We start from the raw sequence: 22,595 nt of genomic DNA, 5'->3' as shown, positions 1-22,595 counted from the left end.
ATTTATTTCTTACTTTAATTTATTTCCAATTTCAAAAGTAATTATTGTATAAATGTTTATTCTTGTATTTTTATTATGAATTTTTCATATTAAACTTGTTAAACATGTTATGGAGAAGAGATAAAATGAGAGGTTGTATCCATGAATTGGGGTGAAATAGCACAAACAATTCCATGTCAAATTTATATTTTATAAGGACTATGAATCAAGAACAACTAAAAGCAATAAAAATATTCTAATTTTTTAATCACCATTAAAATTCTTTAATGTGATTATAGGAGCCTTCAAAATCACATGATCACATTATTGTTGACCTATAATTGATTCATTATTGTTGATCTATAATTGGTTCATAGTAAGTATGAGCCCATGACGGAATCCTAATAATGGATTATCAATTATTAGAAAAATGAACACACCCTAGATGAAACTCAAAAGCACACAATTCTTTATAAAATAAAACAACACAAAATAAAATCCACCATCACATAGATGTGTCCAACCTTGAAAAAACTAATTAAATATTAAATAGTGAAAAAATGTTGAATGGTAAGAATTAGTCACGTCAAATTTTAGTACATAGTACTCTTCAAAAGAGGCAAATCCTTGTATTGGTAATCTACATTGGAAGAAAGAATTTACAATCATATTTAGATTCTTAATTTTTCAAAAAAATCTTCAAATTATGATAATGAAAAGTATGAAGAATTTGTGGTTCTTTCTAAGGATAAAATTCAAAATCGTGAGATTGAGTGTAGTCAATAACTTAAAAAAATTAGAATTGGCTTTAGTGAGGATGAGAAGCAAAATTAAAGTAGAAGACAAGGTAAAGAAATAAATATTATGTTAAGAAATTGATGAAAATGTTGATGAGCTTGAAAGAATTGAAAGAAACGTCCATTAGGATAAAAAATTAAAAAACATAAAAACAAATCTTAGTACTTTAATAGCTCACGCCACCAAATACTAACATACCATAATGGAACATAATCTAGTCTACACGTTTGATACTCGAAACATTTTCTAGTGCTTTCGGATTTCTTGGGAATGTTGTTCACCATTTTATAAAAATCTCTCTACAAATGCCATAGATTCTACTAATTTCACCTAACTCTAGACACAAGTAATTTGGGAATAAGATTTAAATTTTAAAAACAAGGTAGCCAAATAAGATATAATCACGAGTCCATTCAACAAGCATAAAGTATTTTTCATAAATGGAATATTAATGCTCTCAATTGTTGACATCATAGAGAGTGGCCCACTAGGGTGTAGGCCTTAGTTGTTGGCTCTATAGACATGATGCTCTCTTGTTTCACCATATGGTCTTCCCTTTCAAACTACATTGTTACAAAATTCTTATAAAAAATAAATAAAATATAGACAAATTACAAATTGAATCTCATTTATTATTTTTCTTGACTTAGATTTTTTTATTTTAAAGAAAGGTTAAATTTTGAAGATACTATTTGTAGTACTTAAATCAATTTGTAATTGTTTTATTTCAATTATAACTTAAAACTACAAAAAGATATGTCAAATAAGAATTAAAATAAATATTTATATTTAAAATGAAATCCAAAAGATAAGATAAGATAATTTTATTAATGTCCAATAAAAGATCACAACGTAGGTCTATGGGACTAGAAGCTTACACCAAGAAGAAAGCAAACAAACAGAGCACCAAACAGTGTCCACAAAAGAACAAGCACAACAAATGAAGAAGAAAGTAGGAGACATCACATAAAATATTAGGTATCTATCATCACAAGGAAAAAATCCAACAATGACTGATCTGTGCGGCTACCAAAGGCCCTATGATGAAGTCGAGTGCTACGAGAGGAGTGTCACTGGTGAAGAGGTCCCCTATGGGGTCTCACAGATCTGGAATGGCTCGTGTTAGGAAAATTGTACGGTCACTTCACACCTTGAGCCAAAGCTAAGGGCGAGAAGGTCGTAATAAGCTATGCCTAGGTCTGACTCCTGGGAAATGATAGCTGTAAAGTATGGTCATGAAGCTATAAGAACTCACAAAGATAGAGCGCAATGAAACGTTGATCTGTATACTTGAAAAAATTCGAGAGGGATCTACAATCTCTAAATAGACAATAAAATCTCCCTCTAATCTCGTAGTATATGGGTCATCTGAAAAGGAAATGGATCTCAGATTTTGTCTCTGCTAAGGTACAAAGTGTACACACCCAATCCTCTTTAGCAATATGGTGATCGACCTGGATCTAGAGTCTGTGCGAGCCCACCCTAAAGAAGCCAAGGGAGATACATAGGGCGTGTGTCCAATATCTGTGTAAGTACTCAGGGTGTACAATAATCCCATCCTGAATATCTAAGAAGTGCTCGACATAGAAAGACATCCTCAGACATAGTCCCCCTAGAGGATCCACCCAGGTCTGTATGATATACTACCTATAAATGTCAAGTTTGACATGCCTGTTCAACTCTTTTCGAGAGGGGAGTAGATGAGCAATAACGTCCAATGAGAACTGGTATGGAGGGAGATGATCAATGTCGATCCCAATAGAACTCAACAGGATAGTAGCCGAAGCATACCAACAGTTGGCTCTAGTGGCTGGATCAGAGTCTGCAATATCATCTGAGGAGCAGTAGGCTAAGTAAGGGTATTTGTGTTGGCCTTTAGCCTAGTCTACAAAGCCATGAAGATAGTGGAGAAACCAGATCAGGTCAAAAATGGCTGCAAGCCTGAATGGGTGAGCTCCAAACTCAGCCAAAATAATATTGTGGGGGGTAGATCTATGACATCTAATAATTCGACAAAAGAGCGAAATCTGGGTATGATCAATCATGGCCTAATCTGAGTCTAAAAGGGAAGGACCCCAAACCATCGACCCATAGAGCACTGTGGGTCTTAATAAGGAATCTAGGAGGGATAGCTTAGACGATGTGTTGTGAAAGTGATGTCTGAAGCACTATCTCTCAAGCATGGTAAGGGAACCCAATCTTTTATTGATTTGAGGCTGAATGGTTGATCTAAAGTTGAAATGAGATCTGGAAAACTTAACCCCAATGTATGTGTAAGATGATGTAATCTCAACTTCCTGACCCTGGAAGTGAAAATGGAGATGTGAGGTCTTCAAACCATTGAAGGCCATAACACGAGTCTTCTCAAGGTACATGACTAGCTGTCTCATGTCACAAAAAGATGCAAGTCTATCCAAAAGCCTCTGAAGACCCTCAAGAGAAGAAGTAAGAAGAACCACATCATTAGCAAAAAGAAGGATGGAGATCAAAACCTGGTGTAGATGACAACCATCACTTGAAAGCGAGGAGTCACTGAGAAAAGCCTTGAGCTCATTAATTTGTAGATCTTGAACAAGGTGGGCGAGAGAGGGTAGCCCTGCTTTACCCCAATGGTGCTCTGGATAGGGTTGGAGAGGTCGTCTGTGATCCTGAGTCTACCAATCACTATCTCATATAACCTCATGATAGCCACCAGTAAGATCTCAAAAATACCAATATCTCCCAGTCTCTAAAAAAGGCTGCTCTGGGGATGGAATCAAAAGCCTTACAAAAATCCACAAAACAACAATAGACATTCTTTGAGTGGTGCTAAGAATCCTCGATAATAGTCCATACTGTAAAGATATGATCCATGGTCTGGTAGTCTACCTTGAGTCCTGCATGACCCTTAGCCCTGCAATTAATGTTGTCAAGCTCATTGGATAAAATAGTATTCAATGTTGTAGCACAAAGTTTGGCAAATGTATGCCCAATCATGATGGTCCTATAGGTTTTGGGATCGAAGGCTAGCCTAGACTTATGGATGGGGTGAATAACTTGTCTCAACCATGAGTTCAAATTACCAAAAAAACCCACTCTATTAAAGAGTGTAGAGAGATAAGGGCCCAGGATCGTGGCACCAAGCTTGAAGAGTTCATCTTGAAAACCCTCCTCATCAACCACCCTACTACATCTAATAAGTCTAGTGGCCTCGTAAATGCTGGAGGTGAAGAATAAGTGAGAATGGGGGAGTGGGCAAGGAAGGGGAGTGAGCTGACCCAAGATGCCATACAATGTAGAGAAATGGGAGGCAAGGAGGTGAAGGTTAGGTAAAAAAAACTATAATTTTCATTAAAATTGAAAGGGTAAAATTATTAGGAATTGTAATGTCCTGCCCGAAGATCCTTGGAAACAATGATGAAATACAAGCAATAATTTTATTTTTTGAACAAGAGTAAGTGAACAAGACAACAACATACATAGATCATAAAGATTGCAATGGAAGACTAACAATCATCCAAACACCACTACTAACCAAAAACACAAACAAGAAATTATAAGAGATCAACCAAGCTAAAAGACAAAAGATGACTCTTGAAAATTGGCTAAGTCTAAAACCTTGAAGCCTTGAAATTAGGCTAAGTTTGAATTTTTGAAGCCCTAAAATTTCCTAGAATCTCTATCTTAGCCCATAGAGGTCTGAAACCTATCTCAAATGAATCATCACATATATTAAAATATATCTTAAGTATAAGGAATTAAACGATATATTTTAAACCCCAAAGGACTAACTACAGAAGACACACAACCATAATCAAAATGCAACACCAAAGGATTGAAGAACACCAAAGAGGGTATCCGAAAAAACTCCTAAAAAGTTTAGGTCTTACCAAAAGGTACCCGATGCCCACCCACACAAATTCTTTGGAAAAATCCAGGCGATACTTTAAATCAACATTGGGTGATACTTTCCATTATCGCACGATATTTCTAAGGAAGCAAGGTGATACTTTTAGGAATTGAGTGATACTTCTCTCAAGGATGTGCGATACTTTTCTAGTATCATACAATAGTTCTTAAAAGGGGGTGAAATACTTTCCAATATCATACGACAAAATCATAATGGGCATGTGATACTTTATTGTATCACACCATGCTAACACATGGTCGCCCAGGTAAAACAAGAAACACTAAAAAGACAATGAAGAAGGTAAAACAAAGTATAAAACCTCCACACTGGGGAGTACCGAATCCACATTTTGAGGCAAGAACACTTGAACCAAATTTGAAAGACGGAAAGAACAACAACTAACCATCTAACAAACAATAAGAACTAAAATTATGGAAGGAAACATCGTAGTGTACTAAAAACATCGCAATGAACAAAACAACTATCAATTAAATGATTCCTCCCAACCATCAATGGCATCATAAGACCATCATGGGCCCTAGCCATCCCCCATGTGTAACATCCTAAACCACCAACCAAATCATCAGTACTATCGTAATAGGGACGTTACTACTAAACATACTACAACATAAGCATAAGGAAATCTAACATGCTAGCAACAAAGCATAAGATGATCCTACAAGTAGATAACATCACTTATCACATGATAATCATCATAATACAGAAATGCATCAGTAACTAACATCATCAAAACATGATATACAAGCATCCCAATGAAAGCATAAGTCACTAGAAAGCATACTCCACAAATTGAAGTACCAAGTGAAACATCCCGCCACAATTGCACTAGAACAATAGACCGTCTCTATACATTGGTCCCTAGTAGTGGTGAAGGTAGCTATGCCTCCCATCCATGTGGCACCCATAGGTCCACACCTACCATGTTGATGGAGATAATGATCCAACCACAAACACACATAGAACAACATCCATGGCTAACACACATGCCAAGCAATATGATGACTGAATCCAAAACATAGACAATGCATAAACTATAGGTCTTGGTCAGACATCTCAAAGGGCTACTACATAGGGGCTGACATCATGGAGAGTTGCTTGGCATCGACAAGCCTAAGCTAGTATTGGCAGCTACTCTTCTCAACAGAAGGCGCACAACCTAGGCAGCAACTCTTCTCACTAGAAGGCGCACAACCCAAACATTTTATTATCTTATAATTATTACCACCCAAATGTTTTAATTTAGTTATGAATTATTTAAAACTTCTTCCAACCAATGAGAAATAGTCACCAAGTTGTAGGATATAAGCCTCTCCATATGCTACCCTATCCTACCCATGCTTATCCAACGATGAGTGCCCATAGTCATTCAAACTCCCAACCCAACCCCAATGATCATGACTTTCGAAAGTACCATGGAAGATCGGGCCTCGCAAGTCACTCAAAAAATGTACGTGTATGTACTCATGTGTGGTGCACCACTATCACGAAGATCAAAACACAAGGACTGGACGAGAACATAAGCAGAAAGTCACTCAATCAAAAACAAACTTGGGAGGACGGATGCAACATGCATCCCAATGCAACATAGAAATGCAATAATGGTTTGACTGATATACAAATAGATCATCCATCTCCACAAACCACATTATGCTGAGAAAACCTGAGAAAATAGGTTGACACACAAAACGAGGTAAAAACCCCAAAATTTAATTTTTTTTTGAAATTAAAACCCATTTAGGCTTTGGGGACAAAAACCCCAAAAATCCAAAAATAAATGAATTCGAACACCGTATGCAAAAATAGCCAGCATAATGGCTCAAAATCCCAAACCCCTATCTTGAAAATAGGGAAAACGTTCATACACAACCAACCGAGTAGAACCAGCAAATAGAAATGGAGGGGAACACTAGTTCTCAGCCTCCTAACATACTACTACAAGAAACGAAAGCTGAAACAGAGCAAAAAAAATAAAAGAGGAAGGCCCTACCTATCAGCAAATGGGGCAAAAACTAAAACTTGCACAATAAAATAAATAACCTACCAAATCTGCCGAAAGCAATGACAAAGCATAAACTCCCCGAGCTGAATCCAATGAGACTAACCTTGCGTAAAACCCACATTGACAGATCCTAGAATGAATAGAATTTGAATCCTTCAGAAGAGGATTCTCAAAAAGCTCTCCAAATTCTAAAATCCAAATTAGGAAAAGTAAGGAATTCAAATTCCTTTTTCAACACTTATTCACTTTTTGAGTAAATAGTAGATTAGGGAAAATAGCCAACTATAGCAGCTAGAGTTCGAATTGACCCAAACAAAAAATGGGTTATTCTCCATAACGAAAATTCACCTAAGGCAAAGCTGCCAGAAATTAAATCTACAAAGATTTAAAACCTGAAAACCCTAAATCACAGAAAAACACTTAACACTTTCGTGACAGAGTGAACCTCTAAATGTACAAACATGCTCATTGGTCTAATCATATAATGCAGATGAGTTCAGATTTACTAATCACTAAAAGGTTTTAATTTAAACAATTAAAATAAGGATACATCAACCATACAAGGATGGCATTGGTAAAATATGAACAATTAAATCACTAAATCCATGTGCCACTGCCAAGGATATAAATCTAACACACTAAAATACATGATCAAGTGCAATTGCATATAATATAATAGTTGAAGCAATTAATGCATTAAATAACTAATTAATCCATTTGCACCACTCACATTTGTAGAAAGCATAAAGATACATGAATGAAGTAAATAACCATAACATAAAATCCAACTCAAACATAATCAACAAATATGACCAAACAAACCATATAACTAGATATCATCAGAGATCCACTGTCATCTCAAAATAGCATCAACATGAAAATATGATAAACTGAATAGCATAGCAATAAAGCATCTATGGTATTGAATCAAAGTATAACATTTGGCCCTCAAGTCATCTCACAATACATATAATAAGAGTATCAAGTATCTCTTAAATCAAAATAGACAAGGTACAGACTGCAAACACAAGAGGCACTATAGGAATTAACAAAACAAAAATAACAATTACATACAAATATTACCAATATCAAAAATTAATAAATCACACAAAAGAGAGTACAAGACACAAAGATTTAACGTGGTTCACCCAATCTTTGGGCTACGTCCAACAACAATGAGTCCAATATTCTTATTAATGAGTGATTACAACCTAATCACAATTTATAATCCCTTATAACTCAATACTATCGCAAGAAGCTACAATCTTATGATATATCACGAAACCCCTAACCCTAAGCCATTTTATACAAGTTTTTTTTTTATTACAAAATTAGAGCTAGAATAATTCGACCAATTGAAAAATATACCCTAGGACGCCTTTTACAATAGTAGATTCATTTTTGGCTTTGGAGGTGCTACCCCTTAACTCTGCCTTATTGTGATAGGGACCCCACCCTCGCAAGGGGGGCGCTGCCCCTTGACCCTTAGAGCATGGGGGTGCTACTCCCAAACGCCCGTAGTAAAATCTGGGGGGAAACCACATCAAATGAACTAGGGAAAAATTGCCCTCCGAGTCTAATTAGGATCATATAACAAAAAAATGTTAATAAATAAAATATCACAACCTCATTAAATGTGTGAATCATAGCTCTTTTAGGCCTATGACTTTGTGTTGCTAGCTTAGCATAAGGGAGTCATACTCATTAGTTAAAGTGCATGTCCTATGAATATGGATGCATAATGAAAACTCTAATGCATATTATCTACTTTAAGAATTGTTGCCTTTGGAAATCTTGTTAATCCTTCTTAATATGTGGTTCCAAAGACATTGAATTTCAATAATTTTCCCTTTTCTTGGATGATCTTAGCTTCATTTGATGTTTGTGTTTTAGGGATGAATATTTTTTCCCCTTGTCAAAAGTTTTCCAAAGTCTCAAAGAATTCATTGTCTTTTTCCTAACTAATTTCCCAAAACCCTCAAGACCATCAAAATACAAAGGTTTTGGAGATCTTGACCAACCCTCAAAATGATTAGTACTGTTAAAGCTATTTTTCTCTATAGCGATTGGTGAAACCTTTGGAAAATAGCCTTCTACATTTTTTTTCATATAACTTCATTGTAGATGGGTCTACAAATTTAGAGAGGGGGGGTCTAATTTAATAATGGCCTCAAGAGAAGCACAAGAAACATCCATAACATTTTGGGCCTCTCATGCATTAACATAATGAGAGGCTCAACCCTAATTCATGGTGTGGGTCTTTCAATTGAGGTTGAAACACCTTGCATATGAGTCATTATTTTGCATTATGGCATGGTGTGTTTTATTGTTAAACATTTGAAAGACCCTTTTTCATAATATATTGATTTACATCATCTTTTGTTGCTCACTTTCAAGGTGCCTTAATAGGAGAGCCTTTGGAGATGTATTTTACAATGCACACTATGATAGCTTTAACATAAACAAGAGCTCTAGGAGAGCTTGAGTCCCTGCCTTTGTAGGGTTTAGGTATAAGATCGATGTCAAGATTCCTAAGAAACTTGTCACATCATTGAAGATGGACATCAAACACACACACACAATTTAATTGGAAAGTTTTGTTGTAGCATTTGAGCTTTGCATGTTGATCATAATGGATCTAGATAAAATCTCTAGTATAATAGCCCCTTATATTCTTGAAATAGGTACATGTTCTAAGAGTTTGGAAATAATGTTGTTGTAATTCTTTTTTCTAAAATTTGTGGAATATGGGAAAATGTATAAAGTAATCATATAATCTATTGTGAAAATATAAGCAGACTCTTCATTAGCTAATTGGGACAAAGAGTTGTTTTGAAACATTCAATCAATAGAAATTTAAAAGAAAAGAGTTGAGGTTCTTAACTCTTTACCTTTTTGTTTCATGATTTTAATGTAATTAATTTTTTCCTAGCATTTAATTTATATAATCTAAAATATCATTTTTCAATGTTTGTTAATCTATAATTATGGTTATCATATTATGCTAAATTATATAATAGATAATAGAGTTTTATAATAAAAGATATATAGAAAAAATATAGTTATAAAATTATAATTTTTTAATAAATAAAAAATCTATACATAAATCTATTTATTTATTTTCAATCAAATTAAATAAATAAATTTATACTAAATATTAATGTGTTTTAAATAATATATGCAATATATGTATTTTTTACCATTTGATATTTTGGTAGGCTCAATTTTGAATTTTGTAGTCATATTTATAGATGAATACATTCACGATAAAATTATTATATTATTGAATTAAGCTAAGAAAATTTAGATTTGTATGTATTACAATTTGACTTTTAATTTTATAATGATATTCATTTAAAATTAGCAATTATTAAATGTCTTACATATGACACTTATTGCAAATCTTGTAGATAATATACCAGTTATAATATTTTAATTTATGAAATTTTATAATAATGTAGAATTTAAGCGAATGAGAAAAGAGGAGAGAGTTTGAAATATGATCTACAATAAAATCTATTAAATTTAGAAAAGTTATTGTTAACAAGTAACTAACCAAAGTTTTTAATTTAGCCCATAGGCAATATGTGGGAACTTTATTTCCATGAAATTACTTTTTTGGACGAAAAATTGTCAGCCTTCGAAAAAGCTGTTAGCCCTTGCCGTTAATTATTTTTCAACCAATTTTATCTCACTCAAACTTTAACTTTAATTTATAAATTAATTTATCTATACTTTTAACTCTTATTTTTTTCTAATTATTTAGAAAATTTATTAGTTGTTATCTCCATTTTAACTCATGTTTTTCTTTCTTTTTATTTAATTTTGATCTTTAAAATTGATTGAAGTTTTGGTTTTTTAATTATTTTAATTAGTTTAGTTTTTTAACTTTAAAACTAATTTTTAGTTTAGCTAATAGAATATTTGTGGGAAGAGTTCCTATTTTTTTACTATATATTTTTTTCAAAAAATTCTCCTATTAATTTTTGAATTTTTTTATAATTATTATTTTATCCATTCTTAAGTTTTTAGTTTTTATAATTATTTTTAAAAGATTTAGTTTTTAATTTATATTTTTAAATTAATTTAGTTTTTCACCTTAAATATTGATTTTGATATTAGGATATTTGTCTGGTTGAAGTTTTAATTTTTAAATTGTTTCAAATTATTTTATAAATTAGTATAATTTTTTATTTAAATGTTGATTTTTAGTTTAGTCAATATGATATGTGTGGGAGTTGCTATTTTTAAATTGTTCTTTTAATATTTTTCATATTAATTTTTCATAATAATTTTTTTTCATGGAGATTTCTTTTTCATATATTTAAGATGGTAGATTTTAAATTAGTTTAGTTTTTATTTTTTTAAAAATGATTTTATTCATATATTTAAGCTAATAGACTTTAAATTAATAAGTAGGAGATATTTTTCCACAAGTTAAATTGTGATATTGTTAGTAGGGTTTAACTATGTAATTTTTTAGTCAAACTCATTGACTCATTTTTAATGAGTGGCGATTTACAAGAATCTATGGCTCGTGATAATAAATAGAACACTTAGTAATCATTGGATCTAGGTGATGCTCATAGAGGTGAAGCACCGAGACTTCCCTTTTATTTGATATTTTTTGAGTAAACAACTATCGACTCTATGAGAAATATTATAAATTTAAATTACAACTCACAACCCTAAACCTAAAAACTTTGCCCGGCACTTAAAAACTGCTCGGCACATGAAGGTGTTGAGTGCCAGTTTTGCTCGACACTTGCTCGGCACTTGAAGGTGCTGAGTCATAGATTGCTTGGCACTCGATGGTGCCGAGTAGCAAGCAACAGGTGCCAAGTAAGCTTGGCACACAAAGGAAAAAGTTCAGCACCAAAAGGATGCTGAGTGAGCTCGGCTCTCAAAGGAAATGCTTGGCAACAATAGATGCCGAGTGAGCTCGGCTCCAACTGAGAAAGAGGATGTTGAGTGTTCTGTTCAACTGAAAAATTATAACTTAGAAATATTCTAACGTGAATGCTTTCACCATTAAAATCAGAGAGCCAAGCTTTAACCTTTCAACCAAGTTTCTCAAATACAATAAATAGAAGAGGAAGAACAATAGATTCAAGTATGCCTGCTTGCATTTCTATTCAACTGAGATTTAAACTATTACAAAATCTGGGAGCATTCGGCTTCAACCAGAAAATCCTAAATTGGTAATACTTCAAAAAACTTTGAACCTGCAACTCTAATGGCTGCATACAATGGTGCCTGGAGCAATCACTACTTCAACAGGACAAGTTCAACAATAACAAACTTATAGAGAGAATAGGGGAAACACGTGCAACTACAGGCACACAATTCTTTTCTTCTTCCTTCTTCTGCTCTCCTCTGCAACTACTAATCTATTAAAAACTCTATGAATGAATGAATAAACATTCCTTTTGTCACATTTTATTTTCCCCCTCTTTTTTGATTTCAAAAAATCTTACCCACCGTATTTATGTTTTTGTCTGTTCTGGGTGTCAGAGGTGGTAGGTGAGCATTTGGCTCAAGGGGAAAATGTACACTTCATTTAATATTCCAACACTCCCCCTTTGTCCTGAGCCAAACAAACAAGGATCAGTGCTGATCCAAATCAATTACACCAAGACACTCTCTTAGGTGTACAAAAGGTCCAATGCCTAAAGGCTTAGTAAAGATGTCTACTAGCTGCTGCTCAGACTTGCAAAAATCCATCTTGATATCCCCATTCTCCACCAACTCTCTGATGAAGTGATATCTGATCTCAATATGCTTGCTTCTCCCATGGAAGACTAGATTCTTGGACAATGCTATTGATGAGATGTTGTCACAATAAATTGTGGTTCCATCCTCTTGCCATTCATTCAAATCTGTCAAGATCCTCCTTAACCAAATAGCTTGACATGCTGCTACATTTGCTGCTATGTACTTAGCTTCTACTATAGATTGAGCAACAATAGGTTGCTTCTTGGATGCCCATGAAATTGCACCCAATCCCATATGAAACATGTATCCAAAAGTGCTCTTCCTATCATCTATACTTCTAGCCCAATCACTATCAGTGTAACCAACCAACTTGAAATCATCATTTGCAGTATACAAAATTCCAAATCCCTTGGTACCTTTCACATACCTTAGGATCCTCTTTCTCGCTTGCCAATGGGAATCCTTTGGTGTTTCCATAAATCTGGAAATCAGACTTACTGCATGCGTTAGGTCTGGCCGAGTCTTTGCTCAACTTCAGACCTACTGCTGTTGGTGTGGGGGCTACCTTATTGTTTTGCATTTTAAATCTCTCCAAGATCTACCCTACATATTTTTCTTGAGAGATGAAGATGCCATTATGCATTTGTTTTACTTCTATGCTTAGAAAGTATTTCAAGAGACCTAGGTCTGTCATTTCAAATTCACTTTTCATGGCCTCTTTAAACTCATCAATTAGAGCCTTGTCATTTCCAGTAAAAATTAAGTCATCTACATACAATACAACAATCAATACATTACCATCTGCTACCTTGATGTAAAGAGTGGGCTCACCATTGCTTTTGCTAAAGCCATTGCTCATCAAATATGAGTCAATCCTGTTGTACCATGCCTATGGAGCTTGCTTGAGCCCATAAAGAGCTCTCTTCAATCTATATACTTTCTTCTCTTCACCTGCAACTTCATAACTAGGTGGCTGCTCCACATATACTTCTTCCTTAAATACACCATTTAGGAAGGTAGACTTCACATCCATTTGAAATACCTTCCACTTGTGCTGAGTTGCAATTGCTATGATAGCACACACGATTTCCATTCTTGCAACAGGGGCATATGTCTCATCATAGTCTCTTCCATACTGTTGTTTGTAGCCCTTGACTACCAACCTTGCCTTATGCCTATCAATCTTGCCTTCAACATTGCATTTGGTCTTATAGACCCATTTCACCCCAATCACTTGCTTCTTTGGAGGCAATTTAGTTAGCTCCCATGTCTCATTTCTTTCTATGGCATCTATTTCCTCATCCATGGCCTTACACCATTTCTTCTTCAAAATATATTGGATCACTATGAGAAAATAATACAAAATTAACAGGGAGGAGAGTGTGGGATCAGAATCTTCACTATTGCTGCATTGCCGACTAGCTCGATCTTCACTAGTACTCGACACTGACACTTGGTTATGCCTAGAGGAGCTCGGTAATGACTGAACCTACTTGCCTTTTCTTCTATTTGCTCCTTCTTATTTCTGTTCATCAATGTCTTCTTCACTCATAATTGGCACTTTACTTGAAGTGCTCGATGACTCATCAGTTGGACCATATCAAGACTGATTTTCAAGAAATTCCACATCTCTTGAAAGAGTCATCTTATTCTTCAATGGGTCATACAATCTGTATGCCTTTGATTTTGAGCTGTAACCTATGAAGATGCACTTCACACCTTTGTCATCCACTTTCTGCCTTTTTTCTTTAGGCACATGTGCATATGCAACACATCCAAACACGTTTAGGTGTTCAACTGTCCATCTTCCTCGTGACCATGCTTCCATTGGAATTTTGTCACGGACTACATTTGTAGGACACCTATTAATTAGGTAAATTGTTGTTGCCACAACCTCTCCCCAAAATTTAGTTGGGAGACCTTTCGCTTTCATCATGCTCCTTGCCATTTCAACAATGGTCCTATTCTTTCTTTCAACCACTCCATTTTTCTATGGTGTATAGCTGGCTATGAGTTCTTTCTTTATGCCATGTTTCCTGCAAAAGTTTACAAAATAATTGGAGGTATACTCCCCTTCTCTATCTGATCTTAGGACTTTGATATAGTGTCCACATTCTCTTTCAGCTTGGGCTTTAAATTCTATAAATTTTTTAAATGCTTCAGATTTATTCTTTAAGAAATACACCCATGTCCTACGACTGAAATCATCAATAAATGTCATGAAATAAGTACTCCCCCCAATGGAAGTAACTTGCATAGGACCGACTAGGTCAGTATGCACTAACTCTAATGGATATCTAGCCCTCCTAGAATTTTTAGAATTAAAGGAAAGCCTATGTTGCTTACCCAAAATACAAGCCTCACACTTGTCATGTGAATTTCCTATGCATGGAAAACCTTCTACCATTCTTTTATTTGACAATAAATTTAAACTAGCATAGCTAAGATGACCATACCTGAGGTGCCATAGCTGTGAGGGGTCTTCAATTACACTCCTTAGAGCTGATTGTGTGGGAGGTGCAACACCAACTTGAGATGAGAAACATGTCTCTATCTTCAAGGGAAACATTTTGTTCTTTGTCATTTGAACTGCTGCAAGTAAGTTCTTGCTCCCATCCTTCTCATGGATGACACACTTGTCATTCTCCATCAGCACCTTATATCCATTTTGAATGAGCTGACCAATGCTCATCAAATTGTGCTTCATACTAGGGGTGAAATACACATTTTGTATTTCCTTCTTCTCACCTTTCTAGGTGTGGACCATAATAGATCCTTTGCCCACAACTGTTAGGGTTCCATTGTTACCCATCTTAATTTCTGATTTGAAACTCTTGTCAATGAATGAAAACAAGGTTTCATTACCACTCATGTGGTTGCTACATCCACTATCGAGGTACCAAACCTCAGGGCTTCCTTCTTCACCAACATTACACATGATGAAGGCAATGGCATTATTTCCACTTTCCATATTCACATCAACCACATTTGCTTGTCCTGACTGATCATTTTGCTTCTTCCAACATTCATATGATAGTAGTAGCATTCTACATTACTCTTATTTGAGTTGTAGTTTTTCTTACCTCCTCTTGAGGTATTTTGAGAGCTATTTGCTCCATCTGCTCTTCCTGAGCTTTCTGCTGTAGCATTCTTTTGTCTTCCATTACCTCGACCTCTACCTTTGGAGTTTCTGCCTAAGCCATTTCTTCCTCTCCCCCTTCCTCTTGGATTTTTCTAAGCCTTAAATGCTTGCTCTTGGGAAGATGAAGAAGTAGATCTGTTGATCCTATGCTCATGGGTTTGAAGTGTACCCATCAACTCATCCATTGTCAAAACAATGAGGTCTTTTGCCTCTTCTATGGTCATGACAAAATTATCATATTTATGAGGTAAACTCCTCAATATCTTTTCCACTATCCTCTGCTCTTGATAGTCTTCTCTATTTGACTTCAGTTGATTAATCACATTAGAGGTCCTTGAACTGAAGTCTGCAACAAATTCATTTTCCTTCATCTGAAGGTTCTCAAACTCCCTCCTTATATTCTATAGCTTTATAGTACAAACTTTATTAGTCCCCTTGAAGTTCATCTTAAGGATATCCCATGCTTCCTTTGCATAATTTGCTACTGCAATCTTTGGGAATATTGTCTCTGTCATTGCTGCTTCAATAAGACTTAATGCCTTTGCATCTTTCCTCCTTGACTCTTTCAAATGAGTCTTCTATGCATTTGTGAGGGCAGCATATTGAGTTGGATCAGTCACATCATTAAATCCATTAACAACAAACTCCCACAAGTCATTTGCAACCATTATGGTCTTCATCTTTTTTGCCCATGTATCATAATTTTCCTCATTAAAGGATGGTGGCTGCTACCATATCTTTCCTGCATCTCCTACCATGTCAAATATCCCAAAAAAATAAATGCCCTAACTCACTGTGGATGTGGGGCCTCAAAGCTCTGATACTATGTGAGAAATATTATAAATTTAAATTAAAACGCACAACCCTAAACCTAATAACTTTGCCCAACACTTAAAAACTACTCGACACATGAAGGTTTTGAGTGCCAATTTTTCTCGGCACTTGCTCGACACTTGAAGGTGCCGAGTCACAGATTGCTCGACACTCGATGGTGCCAAGTAACAGGCGACAGGTGTTGAGTAAGCTTGACACACAAAGGAAAAAGTTCAGCACCAAAAGGATGCCGAGTGAGCTCGGCTCTCAAAGGAAATGCTCAGCAATAATAGATGCCGAGTGAGCTCAAGCTCCCAACTGAGAAAGAGGATGTCGAGTGTTTTGTTCAACTAAAAAATGATAACTTAGAAATATTCTAACATGAATGCTTTCACCATTAAAATCAGAGAGCCAAACTTTAACCTTTCAACCAAGTTTCTCAAATACAATAAATAGAAGAGGAAGAACAATAGATTCAAGTATGCCTGCTTGCATTTCTATTCAACTAAGATTTAACTATTACAAAATTTGGGAGCATTTGGCTTCAACCAAAAAATTCTAAAACAACCCTAAACTGGTAATACTTCAAAAAAATTTGAACCTATAACTCTAATGGCTGCATACAATGGTGCCTAGAGCAATCACTACTTCAACAGGACAAGTTTAACAATAACAAACTTACAGAGAGAACAGGGGAAACACGTGCAACTACAGGCACAAACTTCTTTTCTTCTTCCTTCTTCTGCTCTCCTCTGCAACTACTAATTTGCTGAAAACTCTATGAATGAATGAATAAACATTCCTTTTGTCACATTTCATTTTCTCCCTCTTTTCTAATTTCAAAAAATCTCACCCACCATATTTATGTTTGTGTTTGTTCTGGGCATTAGAGGTGGTAGGTGAGCGTTTGGCTCAAGGGGCAAATGTACGCTTCATTTAATATTCCAACATCGTTGCAAGTACAAAAGCTTGTGACTGCTAGTTTAAAAATATGTGTGACACTAGTCATACCTATATTTTATGAAACTATGTAAAATTTCTTAATATTTAATAGTCATCAATACTTAATAATCTCAATTATGAATTGAAATAAATTTGTCCATTTTTCTAATTTTGAAATATTTACAATAATAGGAGTCATTTTCTCAATCATTGGCAACTGGAGAAGCTTTTGGCACTTTTACCCAAGGTGACTAAAAACCTGAGTCTGCCTAACAAATCCAATAAAATTACTAAAATTTAGGGCCAGACAAGATTGAGAAGTGAGTTGAATCAAAGCATATCAAAGGGGAATATTAACTGAAAACATAACTCTCAATAGAGAGAGTCAACACAGGAAAACTAAACTGAAAATAAAGAAACAAGCCTTGGGGCAAATTGTGACCACACTCAAGGAGTAAAATTAACTAATCCTACCCAAAGTATAATTAACTTATAAAGATCGCTTCAAGAAAATCTGATCAATTGGAGAAGTAGTAGCAACAAGAATGAGCGAACGATAGGAAAGATGAACAAGTCTAAAAACCAACAAAACAGTCCTAACATGGCAATAAGGCTAATTGCTAGAATAGAGAAGGTAGCAAGAGACACTAGTTGTTCGAAATATCGTAGAGGCATATGCCCAACTTCAATGATGTGGGCATCACTGACTTGTGCTTCAAAAAGTAAATTTAAGTAATGAAATTTGATTTTACTATTTTTGTTAAGCTTTTTAAGTTTTCATAGAGCTATAAATAAAGTATTTGTAAATAGGTTTTACATACATGATTGTATTTCACTAAATTTTTTCTCTTTTATAAATCTTTTAGTTTTTAGAAATAGAACCTATGTATCTAAATATAGAAATTTCTTTAAAATGAATTTCAACAACTTAATACATAAACACGTGTGTGTGTGTGTGTGTGTGTTGAGAGATTGTTGGAAGCGTGAATGTTGATGATATTCCTATGGGGGGGGGGGTATTATAGATATGTTACTTTGATGATATGTTACATTCATGACTGAGTTTGTCATTGATGTCAACATAGTAGTTTTCTGTGGTATCTGATAGAAGAACAACGGAAAGATCAAGTTGGTACGGATGACTAGTTGAGTATTCTCACTATCCAAGGTTATAAGAGACATGTCTAAGTATCTAGTAAATGTAGTTAACGTCGAATGAAGAAATAATAAGTCTAGAAGAAGTTATGTAAGTTTTGGTGATGTTTGTTCTGAGATAGAGTTTGCAGAGGCATGTTCTTGTAAACTTGTTATATCTCTTAGCATAATTATTATTCTGAGAATCGAGGTTGAGGATATGTAGAAGACATGTTGGTGATGACTTGGCTAAGTTCACTCATCATAATATTGCGTGTACAGAAATTTATTCAAGTTAAAAGGCAAAAGATTAATGTTATTGCTAAGTGTAATGTGTTTTTAATGTGGTCCTATAATGATTAATCGAGAAAGTCTAACAACCAACTTAGGGAATTATTTTATGGACTTAGTATAAAGAAAGGACTTTTTCCTTTATCATGATATGGATGAATATGGATGAGAAGTGATTGTAAGTAGCAGAGAGAGTGGAATGTGAAGTTGAGCAGAGCAAAGCAGAAGTGAAGGAACCTTCATTGTCGAGGTTTTGCTAAGTGATCTGAGGTTTGATATTTGGATCTGAGGTTTGTGACCTAGTCTACAAGGTCTGAAAATGTTTGGTTTGGTTGACAAATCAAATGAAAGAAGAACATAACAGTAAATTGCATGTTTGAGCAGTGAGCTCTTCTTATAGTTGAAATTTCATGTTTGGGTAGTGGGCTCTTCTTGTATACATTGTACTACAACTCCTAACAGAGTTGACACAACTCCTAAGAGGGTTGGAATCTGCTAATAGGGATTCAAAGTCTCCTAACAGGGACTCTATATACTAAATGTTGTAATAGACTCCTAACAGGGTCCATCCTCTAATAAGGAATATTTATATTAGTACATCATCTTGTGGGCATCATTCCCACCAGGGTTTTTCTTGTTATCAAGGGTTTCCCTAGTTAACATATCTGATGTAATTGTCTATGTGCATCTTATTATGGATGTTGTATACTTTGGTTGAATAGTTAAGTTTTTTTAAAGAAGATCTATTTTTTAATTATTGGATAACTGATTCAACCCCCGCCCCCCCCCTCCCAGTTATCTTGGTGGACTAATTTTTCTAACAATTGATATCAAAGCATTGAGTCCTTGAAATTTTTTTTTAACAACTTTGGGAGATTATGGAAAGAGAAAATAGTCCTAACTCACATAGTGGAAATTTTGACACAGAAGATAGAAACTCTTGGTGAGTTATCTGAAAAAGACATGAAGATCAAGGAAGGTATTGATCTGATTGTGAAAAGAGAAAAAAGAGGTATGGAATTTTTTTCTTTTTGGATATGTAATGAGCTTGGTTGTTATGCATCTACATGCCCTAAGAGAGTAAGGAAATCTAGAAAGAGTTCACTTTCTGATGAAGATGAAGAATTTAAAGCAAGTACAAAAATATTCTTGAATGATTGTGATAAAGATAATGAGCTTGAATTAAGTAAGGAAAAGAAAGTAGTAAAAGAGATAGCTTTGGTAACTTTTGTTGATCTAGAGGCTAACCATGAAAATGTGGAAGTTATCATTAGCAATGATTTGTAGAATAGAAATCAGATTGAAGAGAAAAGATTCAATCCTAGAGAAGAAGAAAGAGATGAGTTGAAGAAAACTTATGAACTGTGGTTTGGTCACTCATCTACAGTTAAGTATTTCAGAATTTTTGGCAGTGATTGCTATATCAAAAAAGATGATGATGTTGGTAAATTTGATGCTAGAAGTGATGAACGTATGTTTCTTGGTTATTCATTGAAAAGAAAGGCTTATAGATGTTATAATCAGAGAACTAAGACTATCATAGAAAGTGCAAATGTGAGAATTGATGAAAAATTCAGGATACAAGAGAGAATATTTGATTACAATTTTGATGATGATGTTGTTACTAAACCAAGGAATGATGAAGTATTTCTTGAGACTAATAATGATTTTCACAATGAAGGAGAGCTGAGGAAGGAACAAAGCTCAAAACTTTCAATAGAGCCAAGAGTTGAGATAGCAACTCCTACTTTAGGAAAGAATATGATAAAGAATCACCCATCTGAGTAGATCATTGAAAGCAGAGATAAAGGTGTGATGAAAAGAAGCAAAGTCAATGAAGAACTATGTTTGATATCTCAAGTTGAACATAAGAATGCAGATAAAGCATGTAAAGACTATTATTGGAAACAAGCTATGAAAGAGGAATTGGATCAGATAGTAAAGAATGAGACATGGGAATTGGTCCCTAGACTAGCAGACAAGAATGTGATAGGAACTAAATGGGTATTCAAGAATAAGATGAATAAGCAAGGAGAAGTTGTAAGGAATAAGGCAAGATTGGTATGTAAAGGTTACTCATAGCAAGAAGGAATAGAATACGATGAGACCTATGCTCCAATGGCTAGAATAGAAGTAGTAAGATTATTCTTAGCCTATGCAACATAAAATAAATTCAAAGTATATTAGATGGATGTCAAGTCAGCATTTTTGAATGGAGAACTTGAAGAAGAGGTATACATTGAGCAGCCTGAAGGTTGTCCTTTGATAGATGACAATGACATAGTATGTAGACTAAAGAAAGCATTGTATGGTTTGAAGCAAGCGCCCAAAACTTGGTATGCGAGGTTGGACAAGCATTTGACAAAGCTTGGATATAGAAAAGGCATGACAGACAGTAATCTCTATTGGAAATAAATTGATGATGGTTTGATGATTTTGGTAATATTTGTTGATGATATCATATTTGGAGGAAATGATGAGGAAAGTGAAAAGTTTGCTAAAGAGATGAAGAAAGAATTTGAGATGAGTATGATAGGAGAAATGAAATATTTTTTAGGATTATAGATTGTATAGAATAAAGAAGAAATATTTATTTCTCAGACTAAGTACTTGAAGGATTTATTGAAAAGGTTTGGTTTGGAAACATGTAAACTATGGTAACATAACACCTATGGTAACTAGACACAAGTTATCTACAAAAGATGAGATACCTACTATTGAGTAGAAGAACTATAAATCTATGATAAGAGGTTTGCAATATCTAACTCACATGAGGCCGGCTATAGAAAATGCAATTGGAATTGTTGCAAGATTCCAAGCTGATCCTAGAGAAGCACATTATGTAGCAGTCAAAAGGATATTTAGATATTTGAAAGGAACATTAGAGTTTGGATTGTGGTATGAAAAATCTAATGATTTTACTTTAAGTGTTTATACTAAAGCTGATTGGGTAGGAAGTATGGATGACAGAAAGAGCACCAATGGTGGAGCCTTTTTTCTTGGAGGAAGGTTGGTTTCTTGGCTGAGCAAGAAATAGGATTGTACATCACAAAGTATAGTTGAAGAAGAATATGTTGCAGTAGCAAACAATTGTAGTCAAGTTGTTTGGATGAAGCAGACGTTGAATGATATAAGGATAGAAATCAATGAACTTGTTGTCATACATTGTGACAACACAAGCACGGTAAATATGTCTAAGAATCCAGTATTGCATTCGAGGACTAAACACATTTCTATTAAGTATCACATGTTGAGAGAGAAATTTGTAGAAAAGGAAATTAGATTAGAGTATGTGATCACTAAAGACAAGATTGCAAATATATTCACTAAGCCTCTTCCCAAAGAGACTTTTCAGTATTTGCGATGTATGCTAGGGGTTATGCCCCTTCCTACATTAGAATAGATGATGCAAGAGTGCATTAGTCTAGTGCAATAGAGCACCATTATTTGTCTAGACTAAATGTTGATGCTTCCTATATGGGGGGGTATCTGTGATGGATAGAGTCATCTAGGACTCTTGTTGGATGTTGTTTTTGAATAGTGTCTTTGGACACTTGAGCTAAGTAAGAATCAATTGTCGTAGAGTTTGATGCAGTGAAGTTGGTTGTTGAAACCTTTGACACTGATGTCAATGGGGGAGAAGTTTAGCATGAAAAACATGTTGGGGAGAAGTCTACATTATGAGAAGATCATGAGAAGAACATGATGAGGGAGAAGCAAGCAAGAACAAGTACAACTTATTTGGGAGAAGAAAATAGTTGAGAAAAAATGATTGATGATGAGAATTTGAAAAGAAAGATGAACAACCTTTTGTTGGTATTCTTGGAACTAGATGTTTTCAGTCTATGTTGCCATTAATGTCAAAGGGGGAG

General features: G+C 34.7%; 1 protein-coding gene across 1 annotated transcript in view; it reads left to right on the top strand.

Annotated features, from left to right (window-relative positions):
• LOC149563843 (cycloartenol-C-24-methyltransferase-like) overlaps positions 1-22,595 on the top strand; it is a 200,084-nt gene that overhangs the window by 36,075 nt on the left and 141,414 nt on the right. The window lies entirely within an intron of this gene.

This window comes from Cupressus sempervirens, chromosome 4 (assembly GCF_028749045.1).
Source record: "Cupressus sempervirens isolate cs-2001-9-10 chromosome 4, ASM2874904v1, whole genome shotgun sequence".
NCBI lineage: Eukaryota > Viridiplantae > Streptophyta > Pinopsida > Cupressales > Cupressaceae > Cupressus > Cupressus sempervirens.
Note: the sequence above shows the minus strand (reverse complement) of the source record. Positions and strands in the feature narration are given on the sequence as shown.